Source organism: Heterocephalus glaber, unplaced genomic scaffold (assembly GCF_053883595.1).
Source record: "Heterocephalus glaber isolate CG9 unplaced genomic scaffold, H.glaber_assembly_v1.0 deba00000347, whole genome shotgun sequence".
NCBI lineage: Eukaryota > Metazoa > Chordata > Mammalia > Rodentia > Bathyergidae > Heterocephalus > Heterocephalus glaber.
The window spans coordinates 24489205-24509802 of record NW_028258143.1 but is presented as its reverse complement, the minus strand read 5'-3'; positions in this window follow the sequence as shown (position 1 = coordinate 24509802).

The window sequence follows — 20598 nt, the reverse complement described above, 5'->3', positions numbered from 1 at the left end:
TTGATAGATAGTAGGAGGTTAATTTTTTTAACATAAGTCTTACTTTGACTTGGTCTTGAACACCCACCAGAAAAGCATAACCAAAGAGATACAAAAGTGATAGTAAAGTAGGATAGACATAAAAAAAGGGGCTTCAATCCCTAAACCCTGCTGGCAGTTTCCAGGTACACCTATAGACACATCTAGGAGCCAGATGCTTACAACTGCTATTCTAATCCCTTAAGAACAGTGTCTAAATGTAGCTCTTTCCCCAGTATCTTTCTGTTGCTCATGCTTTGGTCTTACATGCTTTAATCTGTTGTATTTTTTTAATTCTCACGTAGAGATGCCCAAACTCCTCATGCAGATGGAACCAATGATAAACGTGCCTGCGATACATTCCCCCCAAAGCACACAATGTCTCCCACTGCTGTCTGTGTAGGAATTTCCACAAGTATGGAAGGAGGACTTCCTTAGCATCTTGTTTTAGCAACAGCTGAAAACTGGACAGCTTTCTCTCTCTGACACATGCAAGTACCTGAATCGGAGGGACACTGCAGAGTTGGTCCAGTGAGGACAACCCCAAAATTGGGATGCTGTTTACCACTGGTGGCACTGTGTAAAATGTACACCCTGGTGGTTTTTACCCCCTGGCTGTGACCCTTCCAGAAGTAGCTGCTATTAAGATAAACGTAGATGTAGAGGCCTTACCATAACATCTAGCCCATGCATTAAATATCTCTCACCAGGCTACAATATTACTAGTAGATGAAACATACCAAATGAATCACATGGTTTAAAAAATTGCATTGCTTTAGTTCTTACAGTTGCCCAAAGGGGCACATGCACCATGCTACATAAACGTGGCATAGATTTAGTCCAGATAATCATGACAATGTAACTGCAGCTCTTTAAGAGATAAACTCAGAGGTTCAGGCAGTACAGCAAATGTCATAGGATCCCCTGTAGAATTCATTGGATTCATGGAAGTCCACTAATCTGTCTCAGATACTTCACTTTATAGTGCTTGTTTTGTTCTTTTCACTCACCTGTTCATTATTGTGTAGCCTAATCAATGTGATTTCTCACCAGCAGGATTGAGGCCATTTCACAAGCAGTTGCTAAAGGCCACATCAACAGAGTCCTCCTTCATTCCAGATCACTGCTGTCCCTAATCAGCAGGAAATAGTTAAGGAGGAGATGTCCTGCCCATTTTCCTTATCTAAATACAGTCTGGAATGAAGAAATTTGACTGCCAACATACTAGGCTGACCAGACTCCACTCTAAACCTCTCTCTGTCCCCCTATGCTTTTGGACCTGTTAAGGATGTGTAAGTATGGGTTAATAAGTCCCAGTAAGAATGGCTGCACTCCATAACTCCCATCATTATTCAGCCCTGCTATTGACAGCAAACACTATTCCCTATACTTTTCCAACTTTTGTCCCTGGCGGTCTCTACTGCTTTTAGATTCTCAAGCCCTATCCTTGGCAGGTAACCACAACTCCTATTCACTGAATTCTCCCCCTCATTACCCTATAAAAAACCTTACAGGCCATATGAGGAACTGGTGAGGTCTGAGTGCTGGAGCAGCCCCTCTCAGGTTTAAAATACATCTGTCTTGTCGAACTTGTAGCTTTGTTTTTATTTTGCTCTTTTTTCTTAATAATCATAAAGCCATTACTACTCACTTCACTCTCCAGCCTCTGACAAACACAAATTTTCTCCCTGTTGCTGTGGATTTAGATAGTCTAACTACTCCACTGAGAAAGGAATCACCAGCATGGGGCAGCTGTGATTATTTTCTTTCATTTAGCCTGTTTTTGAATTTCATGCATGTTATGATATGTATCAGTACTTTATTTTTTTCAAGGATAACTAATGATCCATTATATGTAAATACCACAATATATTTATTAAATTATGTTTTGGTGGACACTTAGGTAATTTTCACCTTTTGGTTACAATGAACATTTGTGTACAAGTTTCTGAGTATCTGTTTGTATTTATTTATTTACTTACTTACTTTTTAGTACTGAGGATTGAACTCAGGACCTTGCATTTGAGAGGTAGGCGGTAGCTAAATCCACTGAGCTAAATCCCTGGCCCCTGTTTTTATTTTTTTATAATATATACCTGGAAATGGAATTGTTGTTTGCTATGGAAAGATGTAATTTTATGTTTACCTTTTAAAAGAAAATTGGTGTAGTGTCCATAGTAGTTTTAGAACCATAAAAATATTGAGGAAAATATACAAAGAATTTTATATACAAATACGCAAAGAACCCCTTACCTTTACATATCCACAATCTTTCTTTTTATGAACATCTTCCCCCAGAGTGGTGTTTTTGCTGTAATTGATGAATATACATTGACACACAGTTTCCACCCAAAGTCCACAATTTATGTTATAGTTCATTCTTGGTGTACATTTTCTGAGTTTTCAAAAATATTTAATGAGATGTTTCCATTATCATAGTATCATAGAGAAGAGTTTCACTGCCTTAAAATTTTTCTGTGCTCTGCATATTATCCCTCCTTTCCTCCAATGTTTAATTTTTGAGAAACCATCCAACTTATTTCCAACAATACTTGAATCATTTTATACTTCTGCCAATGCACGAGTATTCCAAATTGAATTCTTCATGTCTTCCACACTACTTGTTAATTTCTTGCATTTGCTTTTATCCATCTTCCTCTTGGTGAGGCAGTATCTAATTTTGACTTGCATTTCTTTGGTACATAAAGGCATAGTCTTAGTTCTCATGAATTTTTACACTTTTTTTGAGAAATATCTGTTCAAGAATTTTGTGTACTTCTAAATGAGTTGTCTATCTTTTTATTATTTTGTAAGACATTTACATAGCATGATTACTAGACCCTTGTCAGATATATAACTTACAAATATATTCTCCAATTTTTTGAAATGTGCTTATTTTCTTCATATGCAATTAATGCACGATTGTTAATCCTGACAAATCTAGTTTATGTTTTCTTTTGCTGCTTGTATTTTTTGTGTCCCATCTGAAAATCATTACTAATTATTCTTGACATTCAATACAATTTACCCTTAATGAGTTTTCTAAAAATTTGGTAGTTTTGACTCTCATATTTAGATTTTCTTCTTGATTTTGAGTTAATTCTTATGTGGTACAAGGTAAGAGTCCAATAACTATGTTCATATATATATATATATATATATATATCCATATGTCTGTATATATACATATATATGTAATATATATATATCCAATTGTCTTAGCACCATTTATTGAAGATAGCATTTTTCTCCATTGAATGGGCCTGAGATCCTTATCAAAAATCATTTGACTACAAATACATGCCTTTATTTCTTTGTAAATATGGTTTCAACTATTTAGTGTGTCTTGCAAATTCACAAGAATTTGAGGAACAGCTTTTCTATATTTGGAAGGAGTATGACATAATTGAAAAGGTGTGGATAAAAGGTTTATTTAGTTTACAGTTTTGGAGTTTTTCAATCCAGTGGGAATCAGTTTGATGGAGGCTTGTGCATGTGTGTTTGTAGGTGGGGTGAGTAGTATAGTATACATATTTGAAGTTTGGCTAAGAATTAAACCCAAGGTTTGCACATTCTGGGAGAGCACATACCACTGGATCATACCCTGGTTTCTTACCTTAATATTTGAGTTAAGAATTTTGCAACTATATCAATAAGGAAAATGACTGTATACTTTTCTTTATTTGTGGTGCCTTTGTGTGGCTTTGATATTAGGATAATACTCGTCTCATACAATAGTTACCAAACTTTCCCTTCTCTTACATTTCTTAGATTTTAAAAGAGATTTTATAGGTCGTTATCACACTTAACGTGATAATTAATTTAAACAAAACACTTCTGGAATTTTACTCTTTGCAACTTTCAGATATTTTCTATTTCTGCAAAGACTATCATTGGGTTTTAAATGGAAATTATATTACATCTGTAAGTCACATTGATTGATTTTCTCTTGAAGAAGGATGTTTGATGTATAAAAAATATCCAGTTATGTCATGGTATTTCTTTTATTATGTCTCTAAATTCAGTTAGCTGGAATTTTGTTGAGGATTTTTACCTTAATATTCATATGGCATAGTGGCCTCTAATGATTTTTTTTTTTTGCCTCTAATGATTTTTAATAATGTTTTTGTCAAACTTTAGTGTCAGGATAATGCTGGCCTTATAATAAGAATCATAAATTTATTTTTAATGATTGTTCTGGAAAGATCAATAAGTGTTTTTAACTTCATAAAATCTCAGAATTAATATCATACTACTTCAAGTAATTTACAGCATTTTTATTTACACTAGCCCCATCTTTTTCCTGTTAATATAGCAAATACATATATATTTCTATAAAATGCATATGAGTGTTATTTATGTGCTATGTACAACTGAAATCTGATCATGATCATCTCAGTTGATACAAATAAAGAAAAATTCACCTTAATTTCATGACAGGAAAAAATATAGATATGTAAATTGAACATAATGTCTTCATATGATAAAGACTATGTATGCAAACAATTCTCAAATAATATTTTAATAATCAGTGCTGAAAGACTAAAAGGCTTTTGTCAAATATGTGTCCATGTGCATGCATAAGAGTCCCAAAATACAATAGTAGTATTGTTTAAACTTGAAATTAAAAAATGAAGAAAATTTGTTTGTACATAAGAAGAGAGAGGGGCTTATGTATTTACAATGTATTTATTTTATGCTACTCTTGGTTTTTTTAATAAATTGTATTTATCCTTTGGTACTCATACTGTAGAATTATTTATCTTGATGTATCCATCAGCTTTCCCATTACTGAGACACAATATCCAACACTCCAACATACATACAGGAGAAGAGGTTTAATTTGACTCATAGTTTCAGGGGATTCAGTCCATAGCCAGCAGGCTCCAATGAAGAAACATCTTGGTAGAAGGGTTATTTTCTCTACATTTTTTTTATTATATCATATTTCAAAAAATATTGTGCTACACTGTGGCATTTTCATACATGCATATAGTTTAATCATGTCCATCACCCATCGCCCTCTCTTATAAGCCTTTTGCCCTCCCTCAATTCCTTCTTTATATTTCCTATTTCTTTGCCTGTTCTGTAATTTTAAATGGCATACTAGATGTATTTAATTATCATATTCTGCTGTTTCTGAAAAAAATAATTCTGCAGTTCTTAATGTGCAAGGTAGTCAATCTTGCTGGGAAGATTTATCTTATCACAGTAATGAGGCATGACTCTGATTTCCTCACTTGACATGAGAGAATTTCCCGCTAGACCCTCTGTCCGGGATAGAACAGAGAGACTGAAGTACAAGTCCTTCTGGAAACTGTGTCCCTGGAAGTGAGAATGATGACTGACTTCCAGTTGCTCTTCTGGATTTCTACTCCTTTGGTCCTTGTTCTCAGACTTTCTTATTTACCTGTCAAATCACTTTTACTTCTTTTAAGATTTTTTTAAAATAACTTTATTTGGAGAACTTCTAAGTTATTGCTCAGAGAATGTCTTAATTTATTCGAAAATATATATTAGTAACTAAATACACATTTTTTTCATTCATTTTCAGTCCAATTTTATATTGATAGACAATAAATCATTATCATTTCCATTTTGAAAATTAGGAAAAGTTGAACTCATAGTTGGAGTAAATATGCTTAATAAATGATGTGGTTATAGCTGGATTGAAAGTCCATCTAATACAAAATCATTGTTTCTTTTGCAACATGAGTTTGTATTTGAACATTGCCTTACCAAGTGATTTGCTGCGTGAACTGGGAATTTTTTCTACCAAAGAAATGGGACAATAAGAACTGTCACACATGGTTGAACATATAATACTAAGTGGGATGATATATGGTTTAATATATTTGATAACATATACTAAGCATTCGCTAGACAAAGTGACACCAGATAATTACCCTAAGTAATATCTGTAAATGTATGCCTTACATGTAAACATTTATATTTCCAAATAAAATCATACTTATGTTAGTGGATGTTAACTGGATGTTTGTAGAATTTTTGTAGGCATGTATAAGGGATGAATAAATTAACTGTTAAAATTATTTACAATAGTAGCAATCTGAGTTAAATATGAGACATTGCTATCAGTCTGCCTTCAATATTTCTTTGTTTTTCAAGCACACAGAAAATCTGTTCTGACCCAGAACACAGGTCAAAGTATTTTTGTTCCTAAGAGTAGTTAAAATAATTTTCCAAATATTTGTGTTATTCTTAGGAAGATCAAGGCTGAGTGCTCTGAGAAATCAGACATTGATGTTGGAAGTCTGATCTTGACAAAGGCTCCCAGTGCTGCTGCAAGCAAGTCACTTAACCTTGAGCTTCATGCTTTTCATCTGTAAAATTGGGATAAAAACATTTACCTGGCCCTCAGGAAAATGTGAGGATTTCTGAAAGTAAATATCTTAGAATGTGAGTGTGGATCCCTCCATAAAGAAGAATGACTGTAACTCTTTCTTCACTATTCCCAGTGGTGTCCACTTCACCAGATAAGGCACGTAGTTTTGCAGAACTGGAGATCTTCAAAAGTCAAAAAAACATGTCTCAGGAAAATATCAATACTATTGCAATGTGAAAAATTTTTGTTCTTCATGCAGCATACTATAAGATAGAATGTTAAGAAAATATTTGAATCACCTTTATGTGGGTTTTCTGAGATCAGCTTACTACAGCTAGTCTAGTAATAATTTTAGCAAAATGTTTGTAATTTTCTCCAAGGAACCTGGGAAAATATTAGTACATTTTGAGAAGTTTGAAAAACTGCTAAGAGAATATATCTGCTGAAACTGAAGTTGATCCAGGTGGTCTTCAGTGAAGGAGAAATAAAATAAAATAAAAAATGGGATATCTATGACTCTGTGATTGTGACCATTTTTCATTCCTGCTCACAAGCCCTGGAGAAGTAAGAACATCCTTCTCACATGTTCACATATTTGTATCAACTATTGTGTTCTGTCTGCCCAACTAGTAAGTTTACCCAGGGCTCCTGAGAGAGCAATCAATTAGGATGTGTTAGACAAAGTTGGATAAAAGCACAAAACAACCTATGACTTAGAAATCATGACTGGGGACACTTCTGAGTATGCAGGAAGAATTACAGATTTGGGAAGTGTCCTTAAATGAAGAGGTAGATGTATAATTCTGGATGGGACACAGGCTCTAAACTTAGACCTTTAGTGACAGCCTGTCTGCAGAAATCTAGCAGTGTCAGTTGTCTTAGCTATTGCCATGCTGCAGGGTCAAAAAGTACTCAGAACCTCACTGAATTCAAAGCACTTTCTCTGTCAAGATGGTAAGCAATCAGCAACAACAGGAGGGGATATGGAAAAAAGGCTTTATACCCTACAGATGATTAACTTCATTGTCTTAATTTCTAGAATGATAACATAATTTGAAGGAAAGAGCTCATCAAAACATTCAGGTGACTGTCTCCTTCCTACACAGCATTTAAATGTAATCAAGGAGCACAAGACAATCAAGATGAAGCAATCCTATTTCCCAGTCACTAGTGATGGTTTGAATTCTGAAGACATCCCAGACTTGAGTAGGTGACAATCAGTCTTCCAAATCTCTAACTTTTATCTAGAGATTCAGTTTTGAGCTCCTCTGAATAGCCTTCCTAGTTACTCTTATCAGTGAGTAAAATCCCAATAAAAGACCCCTGCATGTAACTTTGTGTTTCATTGGGTATTAATCCATTTCTTCTCCTATTTCATACTTGTTCTTTTACTTTCATTACTTAGGAAAAATAATTCAGACATGAAAATATCATCAGGTGTTGTAAGGACATTCCAGGGTTGAAAGTGAATGATGATTTCATAAGGCTTAAGTGATAAGACACCAAATTACTAAGACATATGCTTTATGATTGATCATTTTCACTATCCAAAACATAAAGTTAATGCATATACAATAGTAGCTATACTTTGTTATATGATGCTCTGTATCTCAGGATATTCATGTATGTATTAGTGTGATATGAAGAGACACCGTAGAATTCTAACACTAGACCATTGTAATATTCAAGTTTATAGTTGCTACAGTGGAAGGTGTCTTTCTCACTATGCTCTTGGAGTGACTACTAAAGCATCCATAACAGCAAAATATCAAGTCTGAGTAAAAGAAATGACTCCAAGTAATGGCAATGTTTACAAGTGATAATTCATAAAAATGCATAATAGCCACAGTTCACAAAGATCAAATCATATTTGAAGATATGGAAATGCTAATTACCCTGATATACACATCATGTATTGATTTATTAGAATATACCTCATATGGATAATTGTGTCCATTTTAAAAAGTAAAAATGAAAGAAGAAAAAGAAAAATTAAAGAGGAGAGAAAGAAAATAGTGAAAGGAAAGAAGGAAAGAAGAAGGAAGGAAGAAAGGAAGAAAAGAAGGGAAGGAGGAAGGGAGAAGGAAGTAAAACAATGATTCAACATATACTCTGGGAAGAACTCCTGCATATCCTCTGTCCTGTGTGACTCTAGAAGTGTGAGAGATGCAGTAGTTGAGGGAAGCAAATGTATGAAATTTAGGAATGGTTTGCTCTTTTCTTACACTGTGTGTGTGTGTGTGTGTGTGTGTATGCATACATATGCCATTACTTTGATATTTGAGAACTATTGCAAATGGGAACTCAAGCCAAAAACAAAGCAAAACAAAAAAAAAATTTTATTTCAGAAAAAGATACTGCTTGTTGAAGTAAACCTAACTTTAACACAAACACAACAAACTAGAGATTTGCAAAGTTATTGCTTCTAGGCCTTTTGGTTAAGAGCAAGTGTAGATTTGCAAGGTTATCCAAAAGAATTAAAATTGAACTCAGTATTTAATATAAATTGCAGTGACATATAAAGACAAAAAATAATTCAATTAAAAGGACAACTAGTGAAATTTAGAATCACAGGATATATGAGGATATAATTGATTGGATCAGTATCTTTTTCTCCAAAGAAAAGGAAAAGTTACTTACCAACTTCTGGATTTTTGGCCAAAGACCACTCAGCATGAAAAAGATGCAAAAACTATTTTAGTTTGTGGATCTTCAATTCATCTTTAGTCCTATTTCTTTCTCCTGATTTTATGTTTCCAAATCAGTTCAAGGCTGGTATAACAAAATATAAGAACATTAATAATGGCAACTTTATTAGTCTTCATACAAGAGTAACTTCATATAGAGAAACAGAAGTGAAGGAAGAAAAATTTACTCATGGTGAGGGCTTTAAACACTAGAGTTTCATCATAATGTTTCTTATTCTAAGCAAATAAATTGGCATTATGCTTTTACATCTAGTTGAAACAGTAAGATTTATCTACTTGAGATTCTGATCCATTCTTCATCTTTCAACAAAATATGAACTAACAAAGTGTATGAAAATGCCTTAGAGATTTGGAAAACTACCCAAATACTTAAAGCTTCCCAAGAGGTATCTAATTTTAAGTACTACATTTCTGTTTTTTCCCATTAAGTTTATTGGTACATTTTTAGTATAAAATACAGTTACATTCATCATTGGGATCTTGTACCATTACATGAGTATCTTGGTTCTTATTTTTCTCCCCTTCCCTTGCTCTCCCTCCACCCTCTCCACTTGTCCCTATTTGCAAAGACTTTGTTTCCATTTTTTTCCTTTTCTCATATTTTTTCTTTTCCCTTTTTTCCTTTCCCCTACCCCTCCCACTTCCCCTGCTCTTTTAAATCTTTTCTTCCTGTTACACAGTATCAATTATACATTTTTAAAATTACAATATCAAGATCTAGGAGACATTACCACAGATTTCACAGAATTTAAAAGGATATAGAAAGCATATTACAAAAATATTTCTTGAAATAAATTTGACAACTTCTAAGAAGTAACTTGGAGGACAAATTAATGAAACTAACTCTGGAGGAAATATTAAATTTGAATAGCACCTATTAAAGAAAGTATATTCCTAGCTTGAAAACCTACCTATATGACAACAGCAGGCTCATAAACATTTTAACTGATAAATTATATCAAACAATTAAAGCAGAAAAAAGAAGGAACACTTCTCCCTTCATTTTAGGAAATCAACATTGTGCTAATCCTAAAACTGGATAAAGATAATAGAAGAAAAAAGTATGAACATAAATAGAAATTTGTTTAACAAAACAAACTCTTAGAAGTCAGATCTGGCAGGATGTAGAAAGTGGTTTTGTTATAGGGATGGTAGTGTTGGTTTAGCATTGGAAGATCCACCCCCAAAAGTAATCTTTTTAAAAGAGGAAAGGAAAAAGCCATATGATCCTGCCACTAGTTGGAGAAAAAGTATTGGACTAAATTCTACAGCTGTTCATGGTAAAAGCTATCAGAAGACTAGAAGTAGAACAGAACTTTCTCAACAGATTAAAGACATGTACTCCATACTTCCAGCAAGAATGCCTTATATGAATGGAGAAGATATAATGCTTTCTCCTTAAGGTGGGGAACAAGGGCAGATATGCTTACTCTTTTTCTGTCCATTAAACTTTGAAACATAGGCCCCACCAAAATAGTCTGGCAATAAAATGACACAATTAAGATAGGATTGGCAAGGTAGAAGCAAAATCTTTATATGTAGATGAAATGATCATCTACAGAGAAAATATTAAGAAATCCCTAGGAGCCCCTAGAACTTGTATTTGAATTTAGCAGGATTAGAAAACACAAAGTATATATAAAATTCAGGACTGTGTATACTTGCTATAAATGAAGAATTGGATATTGAAATTTAAAAGTTATGTAGGAGTACAAAGGACCTAGAAAAGTTACCAAAAAAACCAGTGTTGGAAGATGTTTAGTACCTAATTGTAAGACTTCTTCTAAAGCTACAGTAATCAAGGCAGTGTTGGTGTAAGGAAAGACATATAGATCATTGAAATAAAACAGAGAATCTAGAAATAGAACCACACATATATGGTCTACTGAGTTTTGAAAGATTATTTAACATTAACATTTTATAGAATATAAACTCAATTCAGGAGCTGAAGAAAAGATAGTGTTTTCAGCAAATGGCCCTAGAACACCTGGTATCTGTATATAAAAAGTTAACCTCAACCCTTTATTTCCATACATGAAAATAACTTGAAGGGATCTATGAACCTAAATATGAAAACCCAAAGGTACAAAACTTTAAGAAGAAATTATAAGGGAAAATGTTTATGAATTCAGGGTAGGCAAGAACTATCTAGGGTACAGAAAATGTGATGTATAAAAGAAAAAAATTGATAAATGAGATTCCATCAAAATTTAGAGCTTTAAATGACATCATTAAAATGAAAAGTAGTCCTTAAACAGACCATATTTACAATGCATATAACCTATAACCAGAATATATAAAGAACATTTACAGCTCATTAATAGACAATCCAAATAAAAAGTAGACCTAAGAAGATGATAAATAGCCAGTATAGCACAAGGAAAGGTGTGCAACTCTAGAATCAGAAAAACACTAAACAGTACAGTAATAAGATTGAATTATACACTCATTAGGGAGATGAAGTTAAAAGTTTTAAAAGCCTTGTCATGACTTTTTCTTTTTGTTGGACTCTCCCCCTTTGTGTTTAATTTGTCACTCCCAATGGATTCATCCTGCTGGGCTTCCTGGGGTTGTGATCCTCATTGTCTTTTCCTAGGGTATTGTCTAAAATTTTTTGGAGTGCCAGTTTGGTATTCATGAAGGTCCTGAGGTGCTGTTTATCATGAAAGTATCTTATTTCTCCATCAAGTTTGAAAGATAGTTTTGCAGGGTACATCAATCTGGGTTGGAGACTGTTTTCCTTTAGGGCTTGAAATACATCACTCCAAGGTCTTCTTGCCTTGAGCGTTTGCATTGAGAAGTCTGCTGTGATTCTGATGGCTTTCCTTTGTATGTGATTTGTTTCTTTTCTCTCATTGCTTGTAGAATTTTGTTCTTCTTTTGGATTTCTGGAATCCTAACTATTATATGCCTATGTGTAGTTTTTTTTTTTTTTATTAAGGCTAGCTGGAGTCCTATATGCCTCACTTATCTGTATGTCAAGTTCTTTTCCCTCCTTGGGAAGTTTTCTGCCATCACTTCTGTGAACAGTTTTTTTATGTCATCTGCACTCTCCTCTTTCTTCATTGACTCCAATCAGTCTTATGTTATTCTTCTTTGCATCATCTACCAGGGGCTGGATTGATTTGTTGTGTTCCTTTACAATTTTAAAGCAATTTTTCTTTTCCTCCTCACTAATTGCAATCTTATCTTCTATATGTGAAATTCTATCCTCACATTGGTTCATTCTGCTGCATAGACGTTTGATGGAGTTTTTAATCTCTTGGAAATCTGTTTGTATCTGTTTCATGGATTCCATTTGTTTCCTATGTTGGGATTCCATCAAGTTCCTCAGATCCTCTATTTTTTTATCTGTGTCCTCTCTAGATTTATTAATCATGTCTTGCACCATGAGCAAAATCTTTGCTGTTATCTGAGTAATTATTTCTGATTTCATTTTTCCCAGATCCTCTCTTGTGGTCAGTTCAGAGAGTCCAGGTAGTTGGGTATCAGATTGTTCCATCTCATTTCCCTTTGAGGTTGCTGTAGGTGATCCAGAAGTCTGTTTTTGAGGCTTGTTTACTTGTCTTCTCATTTCCCAGGGTGGGGCAGGGGGTTCTTCTGGTGCCCACGCGGCTCACCTTCTCTGCCCTAAGAGCTTAGGATGGCAGTGTGGGAGCTTCCTTCCAGGTGCTGGGACGGGCTCAGCTTCCCTGCCCTAGGAGCTTGGGATGGCCTGTTCTAAGTACTACATTTCTGATTTCATGAATGTGATATCCAGGTCTTATCTCTGACTGAGAAATACTGATTTCATTTGTATAGCATGTATTTGATGTCATTGGGAATAATTTGTGTTACATTTTATCATTGCATTTCCTGCTGTATTAGGCATTTAGAGTATATTAAGGATTCAAGTGGCTAAACATTGTCTTAGAGACACAGCAGAGACACACATAGATCTTCCTCTCAAGGCTTAACATATGATTGCAAAAAAAAATATGGATATAAACAATATAAGGCAGAAAGAAATAAACATTGATAATGTCTCCATAATTATCATGAAATGGGAATAAGAATGAAAGTGATTCCTTGCCTAAGGGGGGAATGTGAGAAATTTCTATACTGGCAAAAGAGATTGGAAATGAGAAACTTACCAAAGAAAAATTCTCTCTAGTTCCTAGTGTGAGATGCCTGGGATGACACTATCAGATTCACCATGCAGCCTGCCATGTTTGTGTTCCTTGTGGGACCCACCGCTGCAACATAGTGACCTTTTCATGTCCCACAGGACAGGTCCAGCAGAGCCACAGGGTGGAACTGACTACACAGTGGTTTATTGTGCCAACATGTTTTGACTTCATAGCCTTAGGCAATACCAGATTTTAGAAGTGAGGACCCTCAGGTCAAAGCGTTAAAGGAATCAGTTCTGGCTTATACAGTTATCAAGTTGTAAAAACAAAATCTAGATCAATTTCAGTTTTCTCTAAAACACATGGTTCTTTCTCCAATTGTGAAATCATTTTGAATTGCAAATCACCATCTCATTTATCTGCAAGAGTGAAATTTGGCACAATTACAACTGAAGTTTAAATAGTATTTATTCATTTGCCATTAAAGGCTTTGTTGATGATTTAAGTGCAATGAGAGATTTAAAAAGAAAGAACAACAGTGACAATTATTAAGGGTATTGACAGAAAAAAACAAGCACTTGCTTTCAGTATGTCTCCACATATTTATTTCTCATTCTGATATTATTTGCAAAGTTATTTCATAGGTATTTTTATAAGGAAATTTACAACTACATTGCTCCATATTCCAATTATTACAAAAGAACTAGCCAAGTAATTTCATTCTATGTAATTTCTATGTAAATTCCAAATGTGCAGTACAAGTTCTCATGATTTAAAAAATATTTATAAACTTGATTTTCCATTGATTGATTCATTGTAATGCTCAGTGTTTCTACTGCAACACATTAATGTTACTGTCTTGTAAAACTACCTTTCTGTGTTAAAACAACTTTGTACATTTCATTATTTAGAGTATATTGCTTCAGGTATATGTCTTCACATGTTTAATTGCAAAGTCTTATTCTAGGTTAGTTGGTTTATGAATTTCCCTTTGAAAATCATGTGCCTTCATTACAAAATTAGTTCTACAATATATTTGGCAGGAGGATAATGCCACCCAGTCACTGTGAAGTATCTATGCATTTAATGTATCTTATAACCAGACTCAGATATCCTTAATGTTATTGCACTAGTGAGCCTTGAAGGCACAAAAGCTCTGAAAAGAAAATGCCTGACTCAAGGTAACTAGAGCAGATTTAACCAAAATTGTGCTTGTGAACAGTATGATCTCTAATTTTGCTCCCACTTCAGCCTTAAAATAGGAACAGTGTGTTTCTTCATCTTCTAAAATGGCAAGAACTATTTGTCAAAAAATTATAAGAACCATCATACAACAAGGAAGAGTAAAGATCTATGGACTTTCAGAATAAGGTGGGTAAGTTTGCAAGCATCATGTCAGTCCATTGGCTAAAGAGGGCAGCCAATGCAGTGTGATTGCCATCCTGAGATTTTCTGTTTCACAGAGGTTCACAGGTTGCCTTTGTCTCGCTCCGCCTTTGGTCCTTCAGCTATTGAATAGGGCCAATATAAAATTCATCAAGGTGGTCACGAAAAGTTATTTTCTGGATTGGTAGCAGGAGGGGCAAGAAACCCTATCAGCCACTGCAACTTATGAGCTGATTTTTCTCCTGATCACCTGTGACTCAACAATGAATCGAGTCAAATGTTGCCAGGGGCCAGTTTACAAGGGACCCTAAAATATGACCATAGAAATCCCGATGCCAGTTTTTTACTTAGGGTAAGCTCAAATTCTGTTATTTGGAAAAGAGTTACAGAATATCTCAGAGTTCCATATGCCACTACATTAGCATTTCTAGAAAACCCACTATGTGGTTGTCACTGTTTCAACAAAAGAAGAGAGACAGTGCTTGCTTCCAAATAGTCAATCTGCTGTAAGATGCATATACAGTTGAATTATGTGAAATAAGTCCTATTATTGCAGTGTTACATTTTTTTACAGCTGTTTAAGTTCCATTCAACAAATCTATAAAGATAATTGGCTTGTTCCCAGATTCCACTGCGGGTTTGAAAAAGATGTTGGAGGTACCAGAAGGTACTCATTAAAAGGCCTGGTAAACAACAATTAACCAGGGCCAGGGATTTAGCTCAGTGCTTCTGCTGCCTGCCTCACAAGCGCAAGGTTCCGAGCATGATCCCCAGTACCAAAAAACCTCCCAAAAAACAAACAAACATAAAACAATAATTGACCAAATGGTAAAAATTTTCAATACTAAAATGTAGTGGGAGCATTGTATAAATTATAATTTATGATCTTCAAAACTACTCCATTAATTACTAATTTCATTTTACATAGGAGGAAGCTGAGAAACAGAAGAGTGAACTAATTTGCTCAAATCCCCAAGGATAATAGAATGCCAATATATGTTATCTGGTCTGTTGATATCAAGACCATACTTACTGCATTGTATGGTCTGGTCTCCCCAGGCAAAGTAAAATTATGCAGAATCACCATTTTTTACCTTTCCTAGTAACTGGTCCTTCTGATGAAACTAGCAAGTTACTGAGCATTCATACAAAAGTCTATTCACAGAGAGTTAAGCAGAATTTGTACCCTGACCACATTAACCTGGAGACTGTGCCTTTTGCACTTATTCCTGAAAATGTTATGAGAATAAGACAATTGCTGTATTTAGCAATAGACATCAGGATGACTCACACTTGGTATTTGTTAAAACTGGGCATTAAATCTGAGTGGAGAGAAAAAAGCTATTCCATGGCGTTCTATTTCTGGACTACTTATGTAAAAAGTTAGTGAATTAATAAGATCTTCGCTATTGAAAAATACTGAACAAATTAGTAACAAGTTTCAAAGCCTCAGCCATTTGAGTAAATTTTGTTAAAGCAGTTATACAATTTCTAGTAAGAGGGCTGGGGATTTAGCACAGTGGCTCAGGTGCCTGCCTCTCAAGCTCAAGGTTCCAAGTTCGGTCCCTGGTACAAAATAAAAGCAATTTCTAGTAAGAACTTTTGGCTAAGATAATTAATATTGACTGTTGTAATTTTTACTCAGAAATGTATAAATAGTTTTTATTTACTATAACAATGCAATATTCACTCAGTAAGAGCCTAACACATTGTGAGAAAAAGGCTTTGAGATGAGATGTTTGGGAGAAGATTAAACCCAATGTTCATAAATTTCTACACTCATGGTTTTGAGACACTTGGAAGTATCTGTGATTATTTATTTAGTTTTCTAGAAAATAAGAGTTTATAATACTTGAGTAGCATAAATAAAATATGTGAAAGGAAATCACCCAATATAGTTCATGGCCTATAATAATCTCAGCAAATGTTATTTTCTCTACTTCTATGTAACTAAACCAGGTCTGTGTCATTTGTAAATATCTTTGATAAATGTACTGAGACAATCTTCTACAAAAATTTGTTACACAATCCAAAACATCAAATGAATTTTTTGTTTTCTTTACAAAATTTTACTCTTTATAATAAAAATTTCTAGTTGATAGACTTTACATGCGTTCTTTATAATCACTTTATCATGTTCATTTATATTATAAATTATAAATTAATTATATATTATAAATTTCTATTACAAAATATATTTCTTTGATTCTTGTCATCTCTCCCCATATTAAATGTTCTAATAACCTAAAAAATATCTACTGAAATCCTAAAGTACTAGCAAAAAGACTTGGTATTTTATTGGTAGTTTAGAAACATTTTATTTATTAATATGTGAATCAACTAATGTTAATAAATATTTTAGTTAATTTAATTAACATTTTTTCTCTTTATTAACAAACTTTATTTTATCAGCAGCCTAGATACTCTGAAAGAATAATGCATCCTTTATTTACACTGCCATTTATTTCCTGGCTTGAAGCATCTGAGTTTACACATGAGGAGTGGGTTGTTTAAGCATTTTTATTCATATAAAATATTTTTGTAATTAATACTAGCCACCATGATTTTGATCATAAAATGTTGAATTACATAAAATGGTTTCTTTTAATTTTGTCATTTGACTAATATTAAAAATTACTCAAATGCTCCTGATCATTGTTTTATCTGGAAAAACTATTTGGTAATCATTCAGATTTTATTATAGTAATCAAAATTTGAGAGAAAATCCTTGGGTCTCCAATTGTTTTACAAAAACAGTTGTTTGCATGAAAAAATAATTTGAAACATGGAGTAGTACATTGTAACTGCAGGGAAAGGGACAATTAGACAAATGTTATTCTTTGGTCAAAATTTCTGCAAGAATAGGAAAGTTTTTGACAATAAGGAGGAGTTGATAGCAAATATTAATTACATTTCCCATTCTTTTACTCTTCTGGTGAAAAATAATCAGTGGTACAGAAATGAGTTGCCTGTGATGGAAATATGGGGGATTAACCAACCATTTCACAATACAATCTACTCTGGAGAGTGTTTGATTTCAGTTATACATGAGAATAGATGCTTCTGACAAATTGTGCCATTGAAATAGAAGATATCATTTTTGTTGTTTTAACTGGCACATAATAATTATATGTATTTGTGGGGAACAATGTGAAGTTAGTTATTTGCATAATGCAGAAGGATTAAATCAAGCTAATTAAGATATATATCACCCCACATGCATATTATTTTAGTGCTCTTGATTTCAAAAATTAATTTCTCCTGTCTAATATGAATTCTGTAGTTTTTTTTAACCGATGTCTTCCCATTTACTACATACTCACCCCTATCTATGGTAACCATCATTGTATTCTTTTCTTCTAAGAGTTTGACTGTTTTACCCTCTTTATATAATGAGATTGTATGATATTTGCCTTCTATGCATATTTCACTTAGCATCATCATCTCTTCCAGGTTCATCCCAACTGTTACAAATGATGGAATTTACTTTGTTTAAATTTAAAAGGAATTGCATTGGGGGATACTGTGTTTTCTTTACTCATTCAACTGTTGATAGATGTCATGTTACTTCTATATCTTGGCTACACAGAAGAATGCTGCAGTGGAAATTGTTGTGCAGATCTCTCTTTGATACAGTGATTTTTTTCCATTGTGTATACATCCAGAAGTGAGATTTCTGGATCAAATAGTATCACAAGGTAATTCTATTTTTAATTTTCTGACGAACCTTCATACTATTCTTTTATAAAAGGTGTGCCAATTTACATTCCCATCAATAGTGTGCTATTTGCATGGATATGATAAGATCTAGCATTAAACTTGAATTTCTCTGATGTTTACTAATGTTGAACATTTTTCTGTACATCTGTTGGTGATTTATATGTTTCTTTTTGAAAAGTGTGTATTCATTTCCTTTCTTTATTTTAGGTTGTTTTCTTGTTACTGAGTTTTTTTCAGTTAGAAGTTCTCTTTTATCATTAAGGCTGACTTCAGAAACTATGGCCCTGGGGATTTAGCTCAGTGGTTCCTCTCCCTGCCGCGCAAGCTCAAGGTCCTGAGATTGATCCCCGGTATGAAAAAAAAAAAAAGAAAAGAGAAGAAAAGAAAGAAACTATGGCCAAGAAAAGTTTAAGCTTAATCTCTCAATGTTTTTCATCTCAATTCCCTGATCTCTTCCTCATTGGGCTGCTTCCCTGATCTACCCTATAAAAAAAGAACTCACCCCAATTAAATGGATCTGATAGTACTGACTTTATTTAATGTAGTCTTTGTGTATTTTCTGATGTATATTTGTATATATATTTGTGACAGTAAATAAAATAGTTTAAGTGACAGCAAATAAGGTAGTTTAATAAATGTATGTAGTTATAATAATATGCGTTGCTGTACTTATACCCACATACAATAACATCGAGTTAAAATGAGTGAAAACATATACAACACAAAAGGAAAACAAAAGTGAAATATTAGAATGACATCAGGGGAGGTTCATACCATTGCAGGTCAACTGTGAATCCAAAACATGGTCTTGAGAATGATAGCCAAAGCAAAGTACAAAAAATTTATCACAACGCCTAGTAAGATAAATGTTTGAAAATCTGATTACTTGAAAGGTCACTATAATGAAAGGAAAGTTCTTCTGAAGTCTCAATGTTACTAAAGTGGAAACAAAATTCAATTACCTTTCCTTTGCTAGTTCTTCAATTCAAAATAAAGCAAAATTTCTAAAAAAATCTATACCTTAATCTTATCAGATAATAATAATATGTTTATTATAAGTTCAGATTCTGTTGCTATATTTAGATTAGAACAAAATTCTATTCTAATTTTGGCTCCACTGTTTATTACTTTGTTGGCCTTATACAAATTATTTAAACTTTTGTAGATTTATTCAGAGATACAAAGAGTAATGCATAACTTCAAAGTTACTGTGGCATTGACATTACAGAGGGTACTCGCTGCTTGAGTATATGGAATATATCCTGGGAATTGTACCTGCTATTCTTATTTCTGTTTATTTATGGAAAGGTCTTCTTTACTGTTAAAGAAATGTTTGATATTAATAGAGATCACTGTATAATCAGATTGTTCTTTTGGCCCCTCAAATCACACCATGTGAACAAATAAATAGTTTATAAAGACAACAATTATAAGCTTCAAACTTGCAACCTGTCCTAATTTAAAATACACTGTCCTATTGTCAGTCATAATTATCAGACATCTTTTCCTCATTTTTTGTGCAGGACACATAATTATTAGCAGTATCTGCTGAAATCAAATCCAAATTTGAGTGTAAAGATCTAATGCCTTGTCTCTTAATATATCTATATACTTTATTTGTTCATAGTAATGCTTGAACTACAGGTAAGGGCAAGGTTCTTGTCTAGATTTTGTACACAGACAATGGGATTTAGTTATTAATACAAGTCACCAATACAGATATTGTTTTCTGTATCATTTTTCATATGAAGGAACTAAGTCAAAGATAGTTTGAGAGATTTACTCAGTCACAGGGCTGGTGGAGACTGAGCTGTAACTGATGTTTGTCCAGCTCCAAGTCAATGTTCCTTCCATGAAGACATGCATTTCTTTTGTCATTTTTAGACTGTGGTAAAATACAATAACAAAATTTAACATTTATTTAAGTGTACAGTTCTTTAGTATTAAAGAGATTGGCAATTTTGTACAATCACCACTTACCTATCTTTATCTCTTTCCATTTTTCAAAAATGAAACTCCATACTCAACAAAATACGACTTCTCATTACACTTTCCCCCAATCCCTTGCAACCGTTATTGTTTTTTGTCTTCATAGTTTTGATGTCTTATATAATTAAAATTATGAAACATTTTTCCTACTTTACTAACTTATTTCACTTACCATAATGTCTTCAAGATTCATTACCATTTTTCCGTGAGTTAGAATTGCTTTCACTTTTATGACTGAATAATATCTAATTGTCTGAAAACACCATATTTTGTTATTCATTTGGCCTGAAATGGGTTGTTTCCAGGATTAGTATTATTTCTT